Here is a 9093-nt window from a genome sequence, read left to right as displayed (position 1 = left end):
ATACTGGAACAGGATACTAAACTCCAAGAGGCTCTGGGAGACAGACCCATAGTCTCCTATAGACAACCACCTAACCTCAAGATGATTCTTACCAACAACCACAGGACATACCACACTAATACCAACCCTGGAACCTTCCCTTGCAACAAACCCCGTTGCCAGCTTTGTCCACACATTCACTTTGCTGATACCATTATTGGACCTAACCAATTGAGTTATAAGATCAAGAGCACATATTCCTGCTCATCCAGAAATATAATTTATGGAATCATGTGCCGAAAGTGTCCATCTGCTATGTACATTGGACAAACGTCTCAGACACTTCGCCGAAGAATCAATGCCCACAAAACAGATATTAGACAGGATCACAAAGAAAAAACAGTTTCTTGCCATTTCAGCCAGAAAGGGCATTGTCTCAACGACTTGATTACCTGCATCCTGCTTGAAAGACCTTTTCACACCAGACTTGAAAGAGAATCCTCTGAACTGTCATTCATGCTTAAATTCAACACTTTACATCTCAGTCTAAACGAAGACATTAATTATCTTACGCATTACAAAGATAGCTTCCCCAATTATCTCCTCTAATATCATTAGCTCACAGACATTTACCTCCCCTCCACCTCCTTCTGTTCTGAAAATCATAGTATAGCCAAAAACATTTTTAAATATAGGTTTACAACCAAATTAGTGGGTAAAGATAATGCAATGGAATGTTGATCTGAAATTATATTACAATTATATTGAGGTGGAATTGTTCATCTGTTGAAATTATTGGTTTTCTATTATCTTTTATATGATTTTAAACACATAAAAAGTACAAGATGATTGTTTAGTTTATATTGTAGAGAGATCTACAGCATGTGCAATGACTTCAGTTAAAAAAAAGTGACAAGAATGAGCATTTTATTCTGTTGCAGATATAAATATCCAAGGTTACTATTAAGCCAATTCTGAACAAGAAGTGTTACAGTGATCATGGCTACCAATTGCTCAAAGAAGAGCCACCCAAGCTGTTGATCAGTAGAAAATAAACAGGATTCCTGGCAATACAGGCAGTCCCCGGGTTACGTACAAGATAGGGACTGTAGGTTTGTTCTTAAGTTGAATTTGTATGTAAGTCGGAACTGGTACATATTGTAGGGGAAACTCTAGCCAGACATTTCTCCAGAGCTCAGTTTTATTCTCCCACACCTCACTTCCCTCAGTCCTTTATTCTCAAGCTGAGGTGTCTGCTGAGAAAAGCCGCTCCGCGTCTTCCTGGTCTGCTGAGGGGAGGGGGGAGAAGGGACGCTAGCTTCGTGTCTCCCTGGTCTGCTGGGGGGAAGCAGCTAGTGTGGGGTTGCCTCACCCCGTTTGTAAGTAGGGATCCGATGTAAGTCGGATCCATGTAACCTGGGGACTGCCTGTACAATCATGGAACCAGCTCCCCATTTGAGGAGGTAATTTCCTTTCAATAGCTACAGCCAAATGCAGATTTTAGATCAAGATGTTCATAAATGGGTTTCTAAATTTAGACTGCTAAGTCCATATATGTGGCCTGATTTCTCTAAAGCAGTGAGCACAGAGCTGTTAACACTGAAGTTATTTAATTGAAGGGTTAAATAGACCTAGACATATGGCAAGACCTTTTTAGTGATGGTCACTAACTTAAGAGTGTACCCCAAACCCCAAGTGTCACAGAGCCTATTACTTACTATTATTTTTTAAGCCAGGGCATGCTTAAAACCTTTGTGGCAGTTGGGCTCCATGTGTAGGTAGGAAGAGTGGACTCGGAGGCTTTTTCTTAATTTTCAGCCAGTGTAGTTTTCCTGTGTTTTGTATAAATGTACAGGTACCTAGAGATGCCAGTTGGTGCTGTCAGTTAAGTCCACAAAATAAGTGGAACTCAGACTTTTTATTATAGTTACATCACAGCAGAAAAATCACAAGATCACCTTCATTCCTTCTAAATCAAGAAGGACAGTCTGCCTCTTGCTGACTCTCAACCATGCATGACATCATGTTAGAGGGCACTTGACCTGCACCAAACAACCACAGTCCTGCTAGTGAAGGGGGCAAGGACAGGCTGAAGTAATGATGTGATATATTGCGAAAGTACGCATTGGAAAGGACTCGTCTGCTGCAATGAGCCAACATCACCTCCTTTAGCACATTGCCTTGGTGGTTATTTGAATAGGTAATTTAAACCAACCTGCTATACTGTCTCAGGCTATTATCAACTGTTATAACAACTCGAGCCTTCGTAGTCCTGGAGTGGGAGACTTCCAATAAATCCCTCAGAAAGTGGTATTCATGCTTTAATTTATAGTACTCCTCCTTTTGATTCCATATTGAACCAGTTAACCACTAAGAATGGTATTCTTCACTTTTTGCACTAAACACTGGTGGTGGTGCTGGTACAGCATGTGGTGTTAAACAGCTGCTACAAGCCACCTTAGAGGTGGCTGCCTTTCGGAGCCCGGGGAAGCCAATTCTCTGGGCGTGACCAAACTCACAATCTTTAGCTTTACTCCTGTGAGACTATTGCACACATGCCAATTTATCCTCATCTTTTTCTTACGAAGCTCAAGACTCCCTCAGTTGAATAGTCTATAGAGCAGACATAGACAAAGTGTGTGCTACCTTTGAAAGTTCATGATCTAATATATTTGTTAGTTTCTAAGTTGCTACTAGACTGCTCATTTTTTAAAGTTACAGACTAACACAGTAGGTCCCTTTGAGACCTAAAAGTTAGGTGATCTTGGAGTGGGAATAGGTTACTGAACATTCTCAAGGAATGGATTAAAACATGCAGGCATTTAAGAGCTTTAGTGCCTTTAACATTTTTTAGAAACATGCCATATATTTTTGCCTAGCTAACAACATTCCTCTGTAAAACAAAACATAATGATCCTTGTTACAAAATGCATCAGCACTTTGTAATGAACTCCTGGTACAAACTCCACAGGATTACTTAAGGGCTGAAAATTTATGGTCTTAAAACAAGTAAAATGATTAACTATCTGCAGTCAAATAAATGTGTGAAGTTTATTTAATCCAAGGCTGAATTTAGAATTACCAAAGTAAAATATCACCACTGTAAGCTAAACTCTTATAAGAGCCAAGATGGCTACGTCTAAACTGGCATGATTTTCTGCAAATGCTTTTAACGGAAAAGTTTTTCCGTTAAAAGCATTTGCGGAAAAGAGCGTCTAGACTGGCATGGACGCTTTTCCACAAAAGCACTTTTTGTGGAAAAGCGTCCGTGCCAATCTAGACGCGGTTTTGCACAAGAAAGCCCCGATCGCCATTTTTGCCATCGGGGCTCATTTGCGCAAAACAGTTTTTAGCTGTCTACACTGGCTCTCTTGCGCAAAAACATTTCCGGAAAAGGGCTTTTGCCCGAACAGGAACGTCAAAGCATTTGTGCAAGAAGCACTGATTTCGGACAGTAGAACGTCAGTGCTTTTGCGCAAAATCAAGTGGCCAGTGTAGACAGCTGGCAAGTTTTTGCGCAAAAGTGGTTTTGCGGAAAAACTTGCCAATCTAGACGCAGCTGATGTGTAGTAATTTTTAGTCAGTATATGTCAAATGATGCTTGTTTTCTGAAAACAGTTCACAGAAGTCTTTTATTTTGAATCTTCATGCAGCTTCTTTTATAAACTCTGAAAAGCCAAAATTTATAAAATAAAAAAAAAGATAAAAACAATATTTTAAAATTTAAGGATATGTTCTGGGAAATCAGCACTGGCAGTGTTAGCAAGAAATTCAAAGTAATAGATACGAGGACTGATTACTCATAAAAATATATGAGCCTTATAATCCCACCCAACAAAAAATAGAGCCTTTTTATCCACACTTAAGTGCTTTGTTAATAGGAATGGCCTTAATCATGGTCTTAAGCTGCTATATTGGAACCTGAGTCCTGAAATTCATTAAGAGCCCAAGTAAACAGAGATGGATTGAATAAGGTTGGCAGGACCTGGACCTTGATGAAATAAGAATATTCACTTGACAAGCATATTTAATATAATTGTTTTATTCTGTGAGAATAATACTTTTAAAGTCTGCCTAAATATCAATGCATGGTTGTGCAATGTAAGCAGCACATGTGTGTATTTTAAACAGTTTGTTGAAATACAAACTATAGTTATACTTCGTGATAATGCAACATGCTCCATTTTGCAGTCCTTTGCTGTGTAGCAAAAAGAAATATGCAGGATTTGCAGACAGTGTGATGCAGTTGGAGCTTGGAAAGATGGAACCAAATGACCCTAGTTGATTTGATTTTAAATTTTGGCCATGCTTAGCTAGTGGCATTTAAGGTCCTTGCTGTCAGCAGATAATTTAATCTGGATTGTCCCTTCTCGTAATATATATCTCTTCCAAGTAATATATTTATTCTTTTCTTGCAATAATGACAACACATTTGTTTTTATTAAATTTGATACTTTGTTCAGACATCCTAATCTGAAAATGGTGCATGTGATACTTTTGCAGACACACTGGATGGCAAAGAAGGTATCTGCTCAGTATTTAAGGCCATCGTAGGACATTTTTAATCAACCATTGATTTAATTTCTTCTTTGCTTGCCTATATTTATGCCTACCCCACCTAATTTTTTTCCTGCTTCATCCTAAGGTGAAAATTAGATAGCCACTTAAACCGTGGGTTTGCTGTGGTTTGAGTGATTAGTTTTAGAAGCACTTTTTTTTGTAAATATTGATCCTAAGGGCATTTTGAAAAGCAGTCTAATCATAAAATGGTGCTCTGAGATGTTTGCCAACATTTAAGGCAAAATAGGAATCCAAGAGTTGCTACTGATTTGTAAATTCACCAGATACATTCTGGCTACGTCTACATTGGCATGAATTTCCGAAAATGCTTTTAATGGAAAAGTTTTCAGTTAAAAGCCTTTTCGGAAAAGTGCATCTAGATTGGCAGGATGCTTTTCCGCAAAAGCACTTTTTGCGGAAAAGCATCCGTGGCCAATCTAGATGTGGTTTTCCGCAAAAAAGCCCCAATCGCCTTTTTCACGATCGGGGCTTTTTTGCGGAAAACAGTACTATGTTGTCTACACTGGCCCTTTTGCGCAAAAGTCTTTCAGAAAAAGACTTGCCCAAACGGCAGCAGCATAGTTTTTCCGGAAAAGCACTGATGATTTTACATGAGATCGTCAGTGCTTTTCTGGAAATTAAAGCGGCCAGTGTAGACAGCTGGCAAGTTTTTCCTCAAAAGCAGATGATTTTCTGGAAAAACTTGCCAGTCTAGACACAGCCTCTGTGAATTTACCTACCCAGATATGATTGTAAGGAGCTAGTTACATCAATCAAGTAAAAGCAAAAAAAAAAAAAAAAAGCATAGTTGGTACCCTCCTTCCAGAGGGTGTTGTGATATCCCTAGTGCGAGAGGGTACCTCTGAGGGGGAGGTAACGCCAGCTGTTAGGAAGAGGCAGGTGTTAGTAGTGGGTGATTCGATTGTTAGAAACATAGATACTTGGGTTTGTGATGACGGGGAGAACTGTATGGTCACTTGCCTGCCTGGTGCAAAGGTTGCGGATCTCTTGAGGCATCTAGATAGTCTTATGTGTAGTGCTGGGGAGGAGCCAGTGGTCGTGGTACATGTAGGTACCAATGACGTAGGAAAGGGTAGGAGAGACATCCTGGAGGCCACATTTAGGTTACTAGGAAAGAGAATGAAATCCGGGACCTCTATGGTGGTATTCTCTGAAATGCTTACAGTTCCTTACGCAGGGCCAGGTAGGCAGGCAGAGCTCCAGAGTCTCAATGAGTGGATGAGACAATGGTGTAGGGAAGAGGGGTTTAGAATTATTAGGAACTGGGGACACTTTTGGGAGAGGGGGAGCCTATACAGGAAGGATGGGCTCCACCTAAACAAGGGTGGAACCAGACTGCTGGCACTGAACATTAAAAAGGCTGTAGAGCAGTTTTTACACTAGAAGATGGGGGAAAGCCGATTGGTGCAGAGAAGAACATAAATCAGACGAAGACTTCTCTTAGAGGAGAATCCATTGATAGAGATTCTCTAGGCTGTAGTGAAAAAGAGAGGAGGAGACAGAACAAACAAGGGGCCAGAGCAGACAAACAACCACATGCAAAGGAATCTAATACATCAGGAAAGGCCAGACAAATAAACAGTGGCAATTTTTTAAATTGCTTCTACACAAATGCTAGAAGTTTGACTAATAAGATGGGTGAACTAGAGTTCCTTGTATTAAAGGAGGAGATTGATATAATAGGCATCACAGAAACCTGGTGGAATGAGGAAAATCTGTGGGACACAATCATACCGAGATATAAAATATATCGGAAGGATAGAACAGGCCGTGTGGGTGGTGGAGTGGCACTATGTGTGAAAGATAACATAGAATCAAATTAAATAAAAATCTTTAATGAATCAACATGTTCAACAGAAGCACTATGGATAGTAATTCCATGCTCCAATAATAATACAGCAGTAGGGATATATTATCGACCACCTGACCAGGACAGTGATAGTGACATTGAAATGCTAAGGGAGATTAGAGAGGCTACCAAAATAAAAAACTGTATAAGAATGGGGATTTCAATTATCCCCATATTTACTGGGTACACCTCAGGAAGAGATGCAGAAATAAAATTTCTTAAATGTATACCCCAAATTAAAAAAACATAGTAAGAGACCTAAAAAAGAGTCACTGTGGCTTAACCATGTAAAAGAAGGAGTGAAGGACAAAAAGGCATCTTTCAAGAAGTGGAAGTCCAATCCCAGTGAGATAAATAGAAAGGAACATAAACACTGTCAAATTAAGTGTAAAACTGTAATAAGAAAAGCAAAAAAAGATTTTGAGGAACAGCTAGCCAAAAACTCAAAAAACAATAGCAAAATGTTTTTTAAGTACATTAGAAGCAGGAAGCCTGCTAAAAAACCAGTGGGTCCGCTAGACAATCGAGATACAAAAGGAGCAATCAAGGATGATAAAGCCATTGCAGAGAAGCTAAATGATTTCTTTGCATCAGTCTTCACAGCTGAGGATGTTGGGGAGATTCCCAAACCCGCACCGTCCTTTGTGGGAGATGAATCTGAGGAACTGTCGTGGACTAAAGTGTCATTAGAGGAGGTTTTGGTACAAATAGAAAAACTTAATGTGAACAAATCACCAGGACTGGATGGCATTCACCCAAGGGTTCTAAAAGAACTCAAATGGGAAATTTCAGAACTGTTAACTGTGGTTTGTAATCTATCCCTTAAATCGGCTTCCGTACCAACTGACTGGAAGATAGCTAACGTGACTCTAGAGGTGATCCCGGCAATTACAGACCGGTAAATCTAATGTCGGTACCAGAAAATTGGTTGAAACAATAGTTAAGAATAAAATTGTTAGGCACATAGAAGAACATAATTTGTTGGGCAAAAGTCAACATGGGTTCTGTAAAGGGAAATCCTGTCTTACTAATCTATTAGAGTTCTTTGAAGGGGTTAACAAACATGTGGACAAGGGGAATCCTGTAGATATAGTATACTTAGATTTTCAGAAAGTCTTTGACAAAGTCCCTCACCAAAGGCTCTTGTGTAAATTACAGTGTCATGGGATAAGAGGGAAGGTCCTTTCATGGATTGAGAACTCGTTAAAAGACAGGAAACAAAGGGTAGGAATAAATGGTAAATTTTCAGAATGGAGAGGGGTAACTAGTGGTGTCCCCCAAGGGTCAGTCCTAGGGTCAATCCTGTTCAACTTATTCATAAATGATCTAGAGAAATAGGCATACAGTGAGGCAGTAAAGTTTGTGGATGATACTAAACTGTTTAAGATAGACAAGACAGAAGCAGACTGTGAAGAACTTCACAAGGATCTCACAAAACTGAGTGATTGGGCAACAAAATGGCAAATGAAGTTTAATGTGGGTAAGTGTAAAGTAATGCATGTTGGAAAAAATAACCCCAACCATACATATAATATGATGGGGGCTAATTTGGCTATGACAAATCAGGAAAGAGATCTTGGAGTTATCATGGATAGTTCTCTGAAAATGTCCACATAGTGTGCTACGGGCGTCAAAAAGGCAAATAGAATGTTAGGAACTATTAAGAAAAGGACAGAAAATAAGACCCAGAATATCTTACTGCTCCTGTATAAAACTATGGTACACCCACATCTTGAATACTGTGTACAGATGTGGTCTCCTCACCTCAAAAAAAGATATTTTGGCCTTGGAAAGGGTTCAGAAAAAGGCAACTAAAATGATCAGGGGCTTGGAACCGGTCCCATATGAAGAGAGGCTAAAGCGACTGGGACTTTTCAGTTTGGAAAAGAGGAGACTGAGGGGGGATATGATAGAGGTATATACAATCATGAGTGGTGTGGAGAAGGTTATTCATTAGTTCCCATAATATAAGGACTAGAGGACACCAAATGAAATTAATGGGTAGCAGGTTTAAAACTAATAAGCAAAACTTCTTCTTCACACAGCGCATAGTCAACTTGTTAAGCTCCTTGCCAGAGGAGGCTATGAAGGCTAGAACTATAACAGAGTTTAAAGAGAAGCTAGATAAATTCATGGAGGTTAGATCCATAAAAGGCTAATAGCCAGGGGGTAGGAATGGTGTCCCTGGAGACGGATGGCTCGATACAAATCACTCGATCATTGTCTTTGGTCCACCCCCTCTGGGGCACCTGGCGCTGTGGGCAGACAGGCTACTAGGATAGATGGACCTTTGGTCTGACCCAGTACGGCCATTCTTATGTTCTTATGTTCTAAAATTCTGCAGCAGTTTCCATCAACATGTGCATATAACTTCTGTTAATATGAAGGGGAATTAAAAGCACACCCCCAAAACAACTCTAATTTTTAACTATTGCACCAATCAACCTCTTAAACATTGAGATTTTAAACCTACAAGAAAAAATTCACCAGGCATAGTGCTGCGCAGTAGATATGCACAATTTTTTCCTTTGCAGATAACAATGAGAAGAAAGAGGACTGCAAGTCAAAAGGCTGTCTGAATGTGAACACTTTCATCCGAACAACAAAATCAGATGAATCCATTCACTTTGGGGCTGCTAAAGCAGAGTAAACTTGAGAAGGAAGAGAGAGAAAGGTCTCACAGA

Source organism: Pelodiscus sinensis, chromosome 4 (assembly GCF_052426305.1).
Source record: "Pelodiscus sinensis isolate ZL-2025 chromosome 4, ASM5242630v1, whole genome shotgun sequence".
Taxonomy (NCBI): domain Eukaryota; kingdom Metazoa; phylum Chordata; order Testudines; family Trionychidae; genus Pelodiscus; species Pelodiscus sinensis.
The sequence above is the reverse complement of the archived record's forward strand: the minus strand, read 5'-3'. Positions refer to the sequence as shown.